Below are 15,137 nucleotides of genomic sequence, written 5' to 3'. Positions count from 1 at the left end.
ACCAATTTTACTGGTAGAATAAATATTTTCTTTTTGAGGCTAACAATGCTCAATTTATTTGAACCAAACCATCCATTTAACTAAATGGGAGAAATAAAAACTTTTCAATGTATAGTTTGCAGCAAGTAGTATTCCAGTTGGTGAAGAAATTCTCCATTCTTACCTCAAAGAAAAACAAACAAGCAAACATAATAATATACATGAAATGGATTTTAAACCTAAATGTTAAGGTTAAAACTAAAAAAAAAGAAAATTTAGAAGAAATCATAATATCTTATCTATGTAAATTTTGATTAGGTAAAATTTCTTAGAACTCACAGAATTCTGACCATTAAAAAAAAAACCTTCATATTTTAGTCCTCTATTTAGTTTTTTGATGTGCCTCCATACTGTTCTCCATAGTGGTTGTACCAACTTACATTCCCACCAACAGTGTAGGACAGTACCATTTTTGAATATAAAGGAAAAATTAAAAATCATTTTTAAAATGTTAAAAAACTTCAAAAATGAATAAATGGAATTAAATAACATTTAAATAAATAACATTTACAGAAAAATAAGACACAAGTTGGGATAAAATATTTGCAACATTCTTGAGTGTAAATTACACCTAAAATGTATAAAGTACACTTTATGCTCAATAATAAACAATAAACTCAAAACTTAAAATTTCAAAAAATCTTAGCAAACATATTATCGAAGATGATATGTATTATTATTACAAATCCACAACAATGGCTAAAATTTAAAAGAGAAAAGGAAAATAGCAAGGATTTCCAAGAATATCAAGCAATCATAACTCTCACATAATGTTCTTGAAAATGTGAAATGGTAAAACTATTTTGGAAGACATTTTAGACCTTTTCTTTAAATTTAAAAGTAATATACCCTCAAAGATTCCTGTGTGGCTCAGTGGGTTAAAGATCCAGCATTGCCACAGCTGTGGTGCAGGCTCCAACTGTGGTTGGGTTTTATCCCTGGTCTGGGGATTTCCACATGCCATGGTTGCATCCAATAACAATAATAGTAATAGTAATAATTATATCCCCTCTAATTCAGGAATGAAATGAGAGATGAAGCTATACACTGTAAGGGAATAAATACTGAAGTCTTATTTGTAATAGTCTAAAGAGCTGAAGCAAGTATGTCTTTCCTCAGATGAATAAATAATCATAAGGTGCTAAACTTGTATACATACATATACACTACTGCACAGTAGTTATCATGTTGAGTGAATATGTAAAATACAAAAGAGAACATGTTGTATGATTCCATTTCTAAAATTCTAGAAGAGGAAATATCATTGAACTATGCATTTGAGATTGATTTCTTTTGGTGTATATCATTCATACACCAGCTTCCATAAAAGGGTGAGGAAAATAGGGTCTGGTGACATAAGTAGAATATACTGAAAAAAAATTAACTTAATTTTTGTACTTTGGCAAACAAGTTACATTTTACATTATTTTCTATTTTTTTTGAGAAATAATTGACACACATCACTGTGTAAAGCATATAGCTCAATGGTGTGATTTACATATATTGTGAAATTATTACCACAATAGGTTCAGCTAACATCCATCTTATATAGACAAAGGTAAAAAATGTAAAAAAGAATATAGTGTTTTCCTTGTGATAAGAACTCTTAGGATTAACTCTCTTTATTTCTTTCTTATGTATTATAGAGCAGTGCTAGCTATGGTCATCACATTGTGCAATATATCCCTAGTACTTATTTATGTTATAACTGGAAGTTTGTACCTTTTGACCCCCTTCCTGCAACTCCTCCTACTCCCACCCCTACCTCTGGTAATTGCAAGTCTGTTCCCTTTTTTTATGAGTTTGTGTTTCATGTGGATTTTTGTATTTTATTTTTAGATTCCTTTTATAAATGGATTATGCAATATTCATTTTTTTCTGTATGACTTATTTCAGATAGTATAACACTTTCAAAGTCCATCTATGCTGTTACAATAGTAAGGGTTCGTCATCTTTATGGCTGAATAATATTCCCTTGTATATAGGTACCACAACATTTTTATTCACCCAACAATGAATACTTAAGTTGTTTCCATGTCTTGGCTATTGAAAATTGTCTTCTGTAAACATGGAGTACAAATATCTTTTTGAGTTAGTGTTTTCATTTTCTTTGGGTATATTCCCAGAAGTGGAATTGCTGGATCATATGGTAGTTCTAGTTCTAGTTTTAATTTTTTGAGTATCTTTCATACTGTTTTCCATTCTGACTGCGTACATTTAGTTTCCCACAACAGTGCACAAGGTTTCCCTTTTTTCCATATTCATGGCAGCATTTGTTAGCTCTTATCTTTTTAATGGTGGCTGTTCCAACAGATATGAGGTAATATCTCATTGTGATTTTAATTTTCATTTCCCTAATGATTAGTTATATTGTAAAATAGTTCACATACCTGTTGACCTTTCACATATCTTCTTTGGAGAAATTCCTATCTAGACTATTTTCCCAATACGAAATAGTTTTTTTGTTATTATGTTGTATGAGTTCTTTATATATTTTGAATATTAACTTCTTATCAGATATACCATTTGCATTTTTATTCCAAATATTTTCTTTTAACTTTGTTTTTTGTTTTTGCTGTACAGTTTTAATTTTATGCAGTCTCACTTGTTTTTTTCTTTTTTTTTTTTTTGTCTTTTCTAGGGCCACACCAATGGCACATGGAGGTTCCCAGGCTAGGGGTTGAATCAGAGCTGTAGCCACCGGCCTACACCAGAGCCACAGCAATGTGGGATCTGAGCCACATCTGCAACATACACCACAGCTCACAGCAATGCCAGATCCTTAACCCACTTAGTGAGGCCAGGGATCAAACCCACAACCTCATGTTTCCTAGTTGGATTGTTAACCACTGAGCCACAACGGGAACTCCTCACTTGTTTATTTTTTATTATTTTCCATCTAGGTTTAGGTGTCTAATCCGAAAAAATCAGTAGAAATTTTATTTCTATATTTTATTCTTGTAGTGTCATTATTTTTGACCATGCATTTATGTTTTAATCCATTTTGAGTTCGTTTTTGTGAATGATATAAGATATAGGTCCAGTTTCATTCTTTTAATTGTTACAATCCAATTATTCCAGCACCATTTATTGAAGGGACTCTCTTTTCTGCACTCTCTGTTCTGTTCCATTTGTCTGTTTCTGTTTTATGTTAGTGCTATACTGTTCTGATGAATATAGCTTTATAGTATACCTTGAAATCAGTAACTGTGATACTTCCTGCTTTGTTCTTTCTCAGGATTTCTTTGGCTAAGCAAGGTCTTTTGTGTTTCATATAAATTTTAGAAGTGTTTTTTCTACTTCTATAAAAATATTAAAAAATGGCCATTACATATAGAATGGATAAGAAATGAGGTCCTAATATATAGCACAGGGAACTGTATCCAATCTTTTTAAATAAAACTTGATGAAAGATGATATGAAAAAAAGAATGTATATTTATATATGACTGGGTCACTATGCTGTACAGCAGAAATTGACACAATACTGTAAATCAATTATACATTAATAAAAATAAAATGAAATTCAAAAAAAGGAAAAAAAAGGCATTGGAATCTTGATAGAGATTGCATTGTATCAACAGATGGCATTGCATCAATAGTACTACTAGAAGACAGTGCTGACATTTCAACAATATTAATTCTTCCAACCCATGAACATGGCATATCTTTTTTTTTTACATTTACTTCGATTACTTTTTTCATTGTCTTATAGTTTTCAGGGTAGAGTTCCTTCACAATCTTAGCTAAATTTATTTGTAATTTTTGCATTTAGTTTCTACTATTGTAAATGGGATCTGTTTCTTTATTTTTTTTCCAAAAAACTTATTGTCAAGGCATACCTCAATTTACTGCACTTTGAAGAAAAATGGAAGGTTTGTAACAACCTTGTATCAACCAAATATATCAGCAGTATTTTTCCAATAGCGTTTGTTCGCTTCATTTCCCTGTGTCACAATCTGGAGGTTCTCACAATATTTCAAACTTTTTCATTATTATTATGGCTATCTGTGATCTGTGGTCTTGATGTTACTATTATAATTGTTTTGTGGCACTACCAAATGCACTCATGTAAATGTTATGTGTGTTCTCCCTTGGCTGGGTATTTCTTCATCTTCCTCCCTCTCTTCAGGTCTCCCTATTCTCTGAGATACAAAATGCAAATTAGACCATTGATAACTTTTGAATGGCCTTTAAGTGTTCAAGTGAAAGGAAGAATATCACCTCTTTCACTTTAATTCAAAAGCTAGAAATGATTAGGGAGTTCCCCCTGTGGCTCAGTGGTTAATGAATCCAACTAGGAACCATAAAGTTGTGGGTTCCATCTCTGGCCTCGCTCAGTGGGCTAAGGATCCGGCATTGCTCTGAGCTGTGTTATAGGTCACAGACACAGCTCAAATCCCATGTTGCTGTGGCTCTGGCATAGGCTGGCAGCTATAACTCCAATTAGACCTTTAGCCTGGGAACCTCCATATTTCTTGGGGGTGGCCTTAGAAAAAAAAACAAAAACAAAACAAACAAAAAAAGCTAGAAATGATTAAGCTTAGTGAAGAAGGCATGTTGGAAGTCATAGGTTGAAAGCTAGGCTTCTTGTGCCAAACAGCTAATATGTGAATGTAAAACAAAAGTTCTAAAAGGAAATTAATAGTGCTACTCCAGTGAATACACAAATGATAAGAAAGTAAAAATGAAAACAAAAACAAACAAACAAAAAACCTTATTCCTGATATGGAGAAAGTTTTAGTGGTCTGGAGAGATAAGCAAACCAGCCTATAACCTTCTCTTAAGACAAAGCTTAATCCTGAGCAAGGCCCTAACTCTCTTCAATACTATGGAGGCCAATACAGGCCAAGAAAAGAGAGGAAGCTGCAGAATAAAAGTTTGAAGCTGGTACAGGTTGGCTTATGAGGTTGAAAGAAAGAACTTATTCCCATAACATAAATTACAAAGTGAAGAAGCAAGTGCTAATGTAGAAGTTGCAGGGAGTAACCCAGAAGATCTAGCTAAAATATTCATGAAGGTGGCTAAACTAAACAACAAATTTTTAATGTAGATGAAAAAGCCTTATATTGGAAGAAAATGCCATATAGGATTTCATAACTAGAGAGAAAAAGGCAGTGCCTCTCTTCAAAATAGAGGCTAAGTCTCTCATTAGTGTCTAATGCAGCTGGTGACTTTTAAGTTGGGGCCAGGGTTCATTTACTGTTTTGAAAATCCTAGGTCACTTGAAAAATATGCTAAATATACTCTGCCTGTGCTTTATAAAGGCATAAAAAAGCCTGGATGAAAACACATCTATTTATAAGATGGTTTACTGAATATTTTTTTGGCTGCACATGTGGCATGCAAAATTTCTCAGGTCACACTTCATATCTATGCCACAATTGTAACCCAAGCCACATCAGTGAAAAAACCAGATCCTTAACCACTGACCCACCACTCAGAAAAAAACAACCAAAATGATTTCTTTCAAAAATGACTATTCATTGACAATGGATCTGGTCACCCAAGAGCTCTGAGGGAGATAAACAATGAGATTAATATGTGGCCTGCTAACACAACAATCATTCTGCTGCCCACAGATTAAGGAGTCATTTTTATCTTCAAATCTTTCATTTAAAAAAATATATTTCTGGAGTTCCCATCGTGGCACGGTGGTTAACGAATCCGACTAGGAGCCATGAGGTTGCGGGTTCAAATTTGCAGACAATCCTCTTGTCTCAGTGGGTTAAGGATCCGGTGTTGCCGTGAGCTGTGGTGTAGGTTGCAGACGCGGCTCGGATCCCGCGTTGCTGTGGCTCTGGCCTAGGCCAGTGGCTACAGCTCCGATTCGACCCCCAGCCTGGGAACCTTCATATGCAGTGGGAGCGGCCCAAAGAAATAGCAAAAAGACAAAAAAAAAAATATATATATATATATATATATATATATATATATGTATATTTCATGAAGTTATTGCTGACTTTGATAGTGATTCCCCTGATGGATGTGGGCAAAGTAAATTGAATACCTTCTGGAAAGTATTCTCCATTCTATCTATCATGAAGAACATTTTCAATTCATGCCAAAAGGTCAAAATATCAACATTAGATATTTGGAAGAAATTGACTCCAACTCTCAAGTATGACTTGGGGGGTAGGGTTCAAGACTTCAGTGGAGGAGGTAAATGTAGATGTGGTGGAAATACCAAGATAACTAGAGTTAAATGGAGCCTGAAAATGGGGAAATGGGAATTGCAGCAATCTCCTCATAAAATCTGAACTTATGAGGATTTTTTTATGGATAAGAAAAAAAGTAGTTTCTTGATATGAAATATGCTTCTGGTAAATAGGCTGTGAAGTTTGTTGAAATGACAACAAAAGATTTGGAATATTACACAAAAATCCTAGTTGATAAATTAGTAGAGCTTAAGAGGATTGTCTGCAAATTTGAAAGAAGTTCTATTGTGAGTAAAATGCTGTCAAATAATATTGCATACTATAGAAAAATTGTTTCTGAGCAGAAGAGTTAAGTAATGCAGCAGTCTTTATTAGTGTCTTAATTTAAGATATTGTCCCTGCCAAACATTCACCAATCACTGACTTGTTGAGTGAGCAGGCATAAACAGCAAGGCAAAACCTTCCATCAGGAAGAAGATTATAAATCACTGAGGACTTAGACCATGGTTAGTATTTTTAAGCAATAAACATTTTTAAATAAGGTATATATATATATATATATATATATACACATATATATTGTTTTTAGGTATAACACTATTGCACACTTATTAGACTACAGTATAGTATACGCATAACTTGTATATGCACTGGAAAACCAGATAATTTGAGTGACTTGTTTTATTTGCAATATTCTCTTTCTTGCAGTGTTCTGGAACCAAACCCACAATATTTCCAAGATATGCCTGTATTTGGATTATGTCATTCCTTCCTCTCTTGGCCTGAAAGTTTCTGTTGAGAAATCCTTCTAAAGTGTTATGGGGATTCTCTTTATAATACTCATCTATTTCATCTTCTTACTTTTAAAATTCTTTCTTTGTCTTTGACTTTTGACAGTTTAATTATAATGTGTTTCAGTATAGCCCAATTTGGAGAAGGACAGAATTTTTTTTTTTAAGTAGTACAATATTCAATCATCCTGAACTGATAGGATGATGCATACCATATGATATCACTTATATTTGGAATCTAAAATATGGCACAAATGAACTTATATATAAAACTGAAACAGACTCATAGACATGGAGAAAAGACTTGTGGTTGCTAAGGAGAAGGGAGGGAGAAATGGACAGGGAGTTTGGGTTTAATAGATGCAAACTATTTTTTAGTTTTTGTAATTTAGAATGGATAAGAAATGAGGTCCTAGGGGAATTACATCCAATTTCTTGTGATAGAACATGATGGAAGACAGTATGAGATAAATATAAATATATAAATATATATATGACTTGGTCAATATGTTGTAGAGCAGAAATTGACACAACACTGTAAATCAACTTAAATTATAAAAACAGTAGGATGATGTAGCTTAGACTCTGGTTTTGACAGTGAATATAGGGGTATATTTTGGAGATAACAGTTACTGGATATGGGATATGTCAGGAGCTCAAAAAAGAAAACTTAGTTTTCCAGAATGCAGAACTAAACAGAGTGGTGACAACCAAAGAACAGTAGGTTTTGTGGGAAGATCAGAAGTTTTTTTGAAGGTCAAGTGTTTTATTCTTAACATGCTAAATGTGAAATCACTATGAAGATAGGTCCAGTAGGATTTTATATAGAATATGATCCTACCAAGTACTATAAAGAACTAGCAAGTCTAGAAAGCATTTAGGGGAAAAACAAGATAGATTAGGAGAGTGTATACAATGAAAATGGAGTAGATATTTATTGAAGGAGGGATTTGGTTAAATATTAACTCTATGAGAAAGGCCAGAAGTAAATTTGTTCATGAAAGCACTGATCAAATGTAGTTTGGGAAGAACAAATCACTAAAGATGAGTATATCAAGGATTTTGAAGGCTAAATGATTGGATGCATTAATTATTCAAATGTTGAAATCACTCAAAAAGGTAGCAGGACTAAAGGTAGAAGGGAGATTGAGACCGGTGTCAATGGTTCAGGGAATGAAGTCATAAATGTAACATCTGTAGCTAAAAGCAGAGCAAAGACAGTATATTTACCCAAATTATGTATAATGATTCATTTTTTCTTTTACTTTTTCATTAGTAATGACAAGGATGAGGTAGTAATGGTCTGGAATGAAAGTATTATTCTACATTGTTTGAACTCAAGTGTTATGTTTTAGGGCCTGTGCTGAGAACTGTACATGGATGATCTCATTTAGGTTCGAAAGGTGAACTGATTATTAAATATTAGTATTTGGATTTAGACTCCAGTAGAGCGAATGAGGGAGTTCCCCTTGTGGTGCATTGGGTTAAGGATCTGCCATTGCTACAGCTGTAGCATAGGCTTCAGCTGCAGCTTGAGTTTTATCCCTGCACCAGGAACTTCCATATGCTGTGTGTATAGTCAAAAAAGAAAAATAAATTAAAAAAATTAAAAAAAAACAGTGTAAACAAAGGGTGGGAAAAAAATGTAATTGTAATGTATACATGCAAGGATAACTTGATCCCCTTTCTGTACAGTGGGAAAATAAAAAAAAAAAAAAAAACAGTGTAGACTGAAGGAGAAATTTTATGCATAGTCAGCAAATTACTGCTCTAATTAGCATCAGTGGGAAGGCCCGAAATATGTTTGAGAGGCCTAGGTGGGGGGAAATACATTATTTTTAGAAAAAAGCCAATTTTCAGTTAATAAATAGAAATGGAAAATTCTCTAACATAATGGAACTTGCAGATCATCAAGAAAAATGGCTGCAGAGGGCAGAGCTGGGGGAATAAATGTGGACAGACTGGGTTCAAGAACAGGAAGCAACACTTTGGGATAATAGAGATCTAAAGAATGGGATACAGTGGTCAAATTTGAGTGTTGGCTATTGCAAAGAAGGATAAATGTGACACTGGGTTTGGTATCTACAGTTTCTTCAAGGAGAGTGGTCACTGGATTTCATGACCAGAGGAAGTTTCACATTGTGATCGATTCCTGCTGAGATACAAACCCAAGACTGAATCAAACTTTCATTCACTTTGCCAGTGATGAGGGCAACCCCTGTGGCTCCACATTTTGCATCCAGGTAACCCAGCATCATGGTGTCATCTGTTCATGAAAAGTACTGAAGTTCCCTTCATGGCTCTGCAATAATGAACCCAACTAGGATCCATGAGGATGTGGGTTAGATCCCTGGCCTCACTCAGTGGGTTAAGTATTTGGCATTGCCCTGAGTTGTGGTGTAGGTTGCAGACACTACTCAAACCAACATTGCTGTGGGAGTGTCATAGGCCAGCAGGCACAGCTCAAATTTAGCCCTTAGTCTTGGATCCTCTTTATGCTATGGGTGCAACCCTAAAAAGAAAAAAAAAATTACTGAGACTAATATTTCACATACTTCTTAGACTATAACAACAAAAGAGTAGTGAATATAAGGACAATTTGCCTGATAATAAACTGTTACATGAATATGAAAACATTTTACCTGAATATAAATCCAATTTATAAATCTACAAATCCAATTTACATTACTCTACATTTTATATCATTTTTTAAAGCTTTCTATCAGTTGTCAAATAAATATCTACTGAATTGCCTAAGATGTGTTCAATACTGTGATTGGAGATGAAGGTCTAATTGTGGACAAAAAATAAGCAGTCAGTTTTTAGGATGTTAGGGCGCTTTAAATTTAATATGGGACAGGAGGCAGACTTTAATCAAATGAACATGAAATACATTCATATGAACTGAGATACATTCATACTCACTGGAGGGGGATATAAATCAATAAGAGCATGTGACAACAAAGAGAAAAAGATTAGCCTAGGGGAATAACAAAAGCATCCCTAAGAAAATTATGTTTCTAGTAAGATCCGAAAATTGAGAATTGTTAATGATGTATCAGTGGCTAGGGGTGGAGGAGGTCCTCTAACAGTGCACCAAGTAAAGGGAACTGATTATGCAAAGAGACTTGAGTAAGAGGAGGCATGAGATTTTACATATCTGAGGAAGACACTTCTAGCTAGGGCCTGGCTAGGGTGTGTTTGGGGTGAGGATGAGGACATAAGAAGAGGTAGGCTGCAGAGCCTCATAGACCACATTGAGGATTTATGTTGGTCTTGGCCCCCAAGAGCAATAGGAAGCTGGTGGAAGGCTCTAGAAAGAATTGATGTGATTGCATTTGCAGTTTGAAAAGATAGCTAACTGCAGTATGGGTTGCAGGAGGGGAAATCTGGATGCTTAGAGACTAATTAGAAGGCTGTCTTATATTTAATTCTTTCAGCCATTTTGAGTTTATTTTTGTGCATGATGTGAGGGTGTGTTCTAGTTTCATTGATTTGCATGCAGCTGTCCAGTTTTCCCAGAAATTCTTGCTTAATAGACTGTCATTTTCCCATTTTATGCTCTTGCCTCCTTTGTCAAAGATTAATTGACCGTAGGTTTCTGGGTTTATTTCTGGGTTTTCTGTTATTTTCAATTGGTCTGTCTGTCTGTTTTGGTACCAGTACCACACTGTTTTGATGACTGTGGCTTTGGAATATTGCTTGAAGTCTGGGAGAGTTATGCCTCCTGCTTGGTTTTTGTTTCTCAGGATTGCTTTGGCAATTCTAGGTCTTTTGTGGTTCCTTATAAATTTTTGGATTGTTTTTTCTAGTTCTGTGAAAAATGTCATGGGTAATTTGATAGGGATTGCATTGAATCTGCAGATTGCTTTGGGTATGATGGCCATTAAAAAAAAAAAAAGACTGTTTTGCTAGCCCTGGCCAAAGATGATAGTGATAGTAACTTGGCCCCTGAGCAGACAGAAGTGATGGAGATAATTGGACAATTTGAGATATGGGAATAAGAACTGGCACTCTGAATTCCATTAAAATACTTTCAAATAGTTTCAATAGCACATCAATATTTTAAAATATTAGTGATTTGAACTTTTTATGTAAGTACATTTTTTCCCTTGCTTGTTTAGACAACATCTCTACCAAACACAATACTAAGGCTTAATTGTGGTTGTCCTTTCATTGCGTCAAATTAAAACTACATTATTTTACTTATGATAATTTCAAGCATATTTGTTTTGCAAATATTTCTTCTTCTTTTTTTTTTTTTTTGCTTTTTTAGGGCCACAACTGGGGCATATGGAGGTTCCCAGGCTAGCGGTTGAATTAGAGCTACAGCCGCTGGCCTATTCCACAGCCACAGCAATGCAGGGTCCAGGCTGTATCTGTGACCTACACCGTGCCTCACAGCAATGCCAGATCCTCAATCCACTGAGTGAGGCCAAGGATTGAACCCCGCAACCCCATGGTCCCTAGTTGGATTCTTTCCACTGCCCCACAACAAGAACTCCAATATTACTTGATTATTAACTTCTCTTATATTTCTTTATACACATTCAACTTTTCCCACTATTTATTTATATGATACCATTTTGGGTATGATTGACACAATAGCTACTTAATATTAGAAACTAAATATTTCATTTGAATGGAATCTATCAACTTAGTTGATAAAACATTCCTAACCCCCTGAAATGATTCTTCCGAAAATAACATTTTACTGAAAATTTCTGACACTTTTTTCTTGTCGTTACTTTCTTTTTCATTTTGCTGCAACATTGGCCACTTCATAGCTCATGCAATATTTCTCTTGCAGGATTGGAACGGAGTGTGCATTGCTCTGTCTGTATGGAATGGCTATAGTCCTATTTAGCTAGATGCGGACAATTGGCTCACCTAGAAAACATTTTACCACCCAGGCAGAACTGGGGAACAAATAAACTAAAATCCTTTGGAGATATAGGTTTTTGTTTTTTTTTAACTCCTAAGAAATTTCTAGGAAATCTTAAAAAAGATCTAGATAGTTTTCCTACAGTGAAAAATAGTTACTAAAACAGTAGTTTCATGCAAGATAATCTGATATTCATAAAAGAGTAAATGATGTATAGTCAGAGAATGTCTGTTCAAGTCTTGGCTCCATCAATTTCTAGGGTGTGAAATTCAGCAAACCACTTAACATCCTGCCTCCATGCCCTCCTTGGTAGATGGTGCAATATCGTGCTCCTTTTTCACAGGGTTCTGAGATGAAGAAACATTTTATAGGTTTTCATATTTACTAGGAGAGTGACAACCATTGGAAAATTCAGCAGACACATTTATTTATCTGTACTTGTTACCACTAGTAGGACCATGTCCTTGTAGAGGTGGAACAAAACTTAAAAGCTGTGTTTCAGCTTTCCTACTCTGTGTAGACGGTAGTAATGAAGGTTGTCTGTCTCAGGATGCCAGCTCCATCCATCTCAGGGCTAGCATTTAGGGTTTGTTTAGTGTATGCCCAGCCTTGTGCTTAGCTCATCACTTCATCTTTTTTAGTTTCTGCCGCCACACTTTAAGGTAGTTTCATCTCCATTTTATAGTTAATAAACACACATTTTTAAAAGCTTATTAAGGGCCATGGAGTAAGACCACAAAACCACTAAGGGGTAGACTCTAGACTCGATGCCAGGTCTTTTGAATTTGAAAGTTGTCCTATTAACTACTATGCTGTATGCTAAAACCAAGTTTATCTTATTCTCAGTCTATGGCAATTTATATCTACTGGATTCATACCATAAACAAACTATATTTCATTATGTATTTCATTCTCCTTTGTAGGCATGGTTAGTAGCTTCAAGCTAAGTCAGGGATTGATGAGAGTAGCCTGAGTAATTGAACTGTTCTTAGAATGTTTTATTTTGCTATGCACTGGAATTCAAGAGCATGTGGCAAATGTAATGGCCATATTCTCTTTCAGGTAGATCAAAGGACTGAATGGGAAATAGCTTGAGTTCAGTAGCATTTATATAATTTTTAACCTAATATGCAAAACTTCTCTCTTTATTCACAAGGATTCTCCCATATGAATAAAATAATTCAATTTTCATTTTCGGTTAAACATGTAACAGTCTGTTTAGCTTTGTTCAAAGGCTGTTGAATATGTTTTTATTAATTACTCTTTTTATGTTTTATTCTTTCAGTATCAAATGTGTCTATGTCACTCATATATTTAAATTTAGCCCCTAACATATTCATTTTATTGAATAAATTAAATCATGAAATTAATTTGTACTGAATGTATTAAATTATGATTTGTAAGCTCTTATGTAAAGATGTCATTGGTATACCCTAACATTTCATAGGAAAGAATGCATGTTTTTTAAATGAAAATTATGATGATGAATAAAAAACCAGCTCTGAGTCGAATGCCTTCCCATCCTTGCTCTCCACAACATACGTCCTCTCATACAAATACACAAGGATTCTGTTTCAGTGATGCTCTCCCCCTACCTCTTCATGTATTTCCTTTTCCGCATTATACCAAGGTACAGACACCCTATTATAAGTCACTTGAAAACAAATAATCTTCTCTATTGGCCTCAAATCCACTTTTATTTATTTTTAATGCCAGATTCCACATATTATCAATACTTGCCATATCCAGTTTTTCTCAAAGTCTCTCTTGAAATTTGTTCAAGTCAGGTTTAGCTACCACGGCTCAACTGAAGCACCTCTAACCAAGGTCTCCTTTGATCTCAATATTGCTCAGCCCCTTGAGAAAGTCCCAATTCTCATGCTAGTTTACCCAGGTTTATGCCACCACCATGCCACTCTCCACTGGAAAATCTTCTTACCAAGGTCTGCATTGATCTCAGTCTGGGTCTTTCCCTGGAGTGGGTCCCAATTCTCTTGCTGGTTGACCCGTTAGAGTATTTGAGGTTGAAAATCTTTACTTACTGAAATCTTTTTTTTCACCCTGTTGTTTCTTTTATGTATATATATATATATATATATAATGATTTTTTTTCCCATTATAGCTGGTTTACACACCCTGTTGCTTCAATTCAGCCTTTTTCTGCTTCCCTTTTGCCTATTTCTCTTTGTCTCCCTGAGCTGAGCATGGAGAGTCCCAGAGCAGGGGACTCATGTCACTTCCTTTTCCCACAGTCACCTGGTACTATCACTTAGTCTAAAGTCTATATATTAAGCTTATGTCTACGCCTTTAGAATCTATCTGATTATCTGTGTGAACTACAAATTTGTTAACCAGCTGCCTATTTAACAGCTTACATATGTCAAATATCATCACAAACTTATTTCAAATTCCATTTGATTTTTTAGTTCCTCAGGCTACACTTGGTGTTACGTTTGATCCCTCCTTTTTCTCATTTCCTATAACTAAATCTAAAAGCAAGTTCTGTATATTTTTGCAAGTTCTGTATATTTTATGCAACAGTATGCATAATCCAACATTTTCTTCTTGCTCTTGTGGTTTCCACCTTGGTCCAAAATATCTTCAGCTTTCACCTGAATTACTTACATAGTTTCCTACCTAATTTCCTTGTCTTATACTACATCCCCAACCCATTTGTAAAAATGAATCTTTTACTGCCTGACTTAACGTCACTCAGCATGATAATTGCTAGATCCATCCATGTTCCTTCAAATGGCATTATTTAATTCTTTTTATGGCCAAGCAATATTCTATTGCACATATGTACCACATTTTCTTTATCCATTCCTCTGTAGATGAACATTTAGGTTGATTCCATGTATTGGTTATTGTAAATAGTACTGAAAAGAACATTGGGGTGCCTGTATCTTTTCAAATTATGGTTTTATCCAGTTAGATGCCCAGGAGTTGGATTACTGGATCATATGTTAGTGATATTGCTTATATGCGGAATTTAATAAAAATGATACAAAAGAACTAATTTATTATACAGAAATAAACTCACAGATTTCAAAACTAACTTAATAGTTACCATAGGGGAAAGTGTGGGGGGAGGGAAGTATTAGGAGAATGGGAATAAGATATACACACTAATGTATACAATAGTTGATTAATAAGAACCTGCTGTATAATACAAGGAAATCTACTCAATAGTTTGTAATAACCTATATGCGAAAAAAGAATGGATATATGTACATATAATATTCACTCTACTGTACACCTGAAG

The sequence above is a fragment of the Sus scrofa genome, chromosome 8 (genome assembly GCF_000003025.6).
Source record: "Sus scrofa isolate TJ Tabasco breed Duroc chromosome 8, Sscrofa11.1, whole genome shotgun sequence".
NCBI classification, from domain to species: Eukaryota; Metazoa; Chordata; class Mammalia; order Artiodactyla; family Suidae; genus Sus; species Sus scrofa.
The sequence above is the reverse complement of the archived record's forward strand: the minus strand, read 5'-3'. Positions refer to the sequence as shown.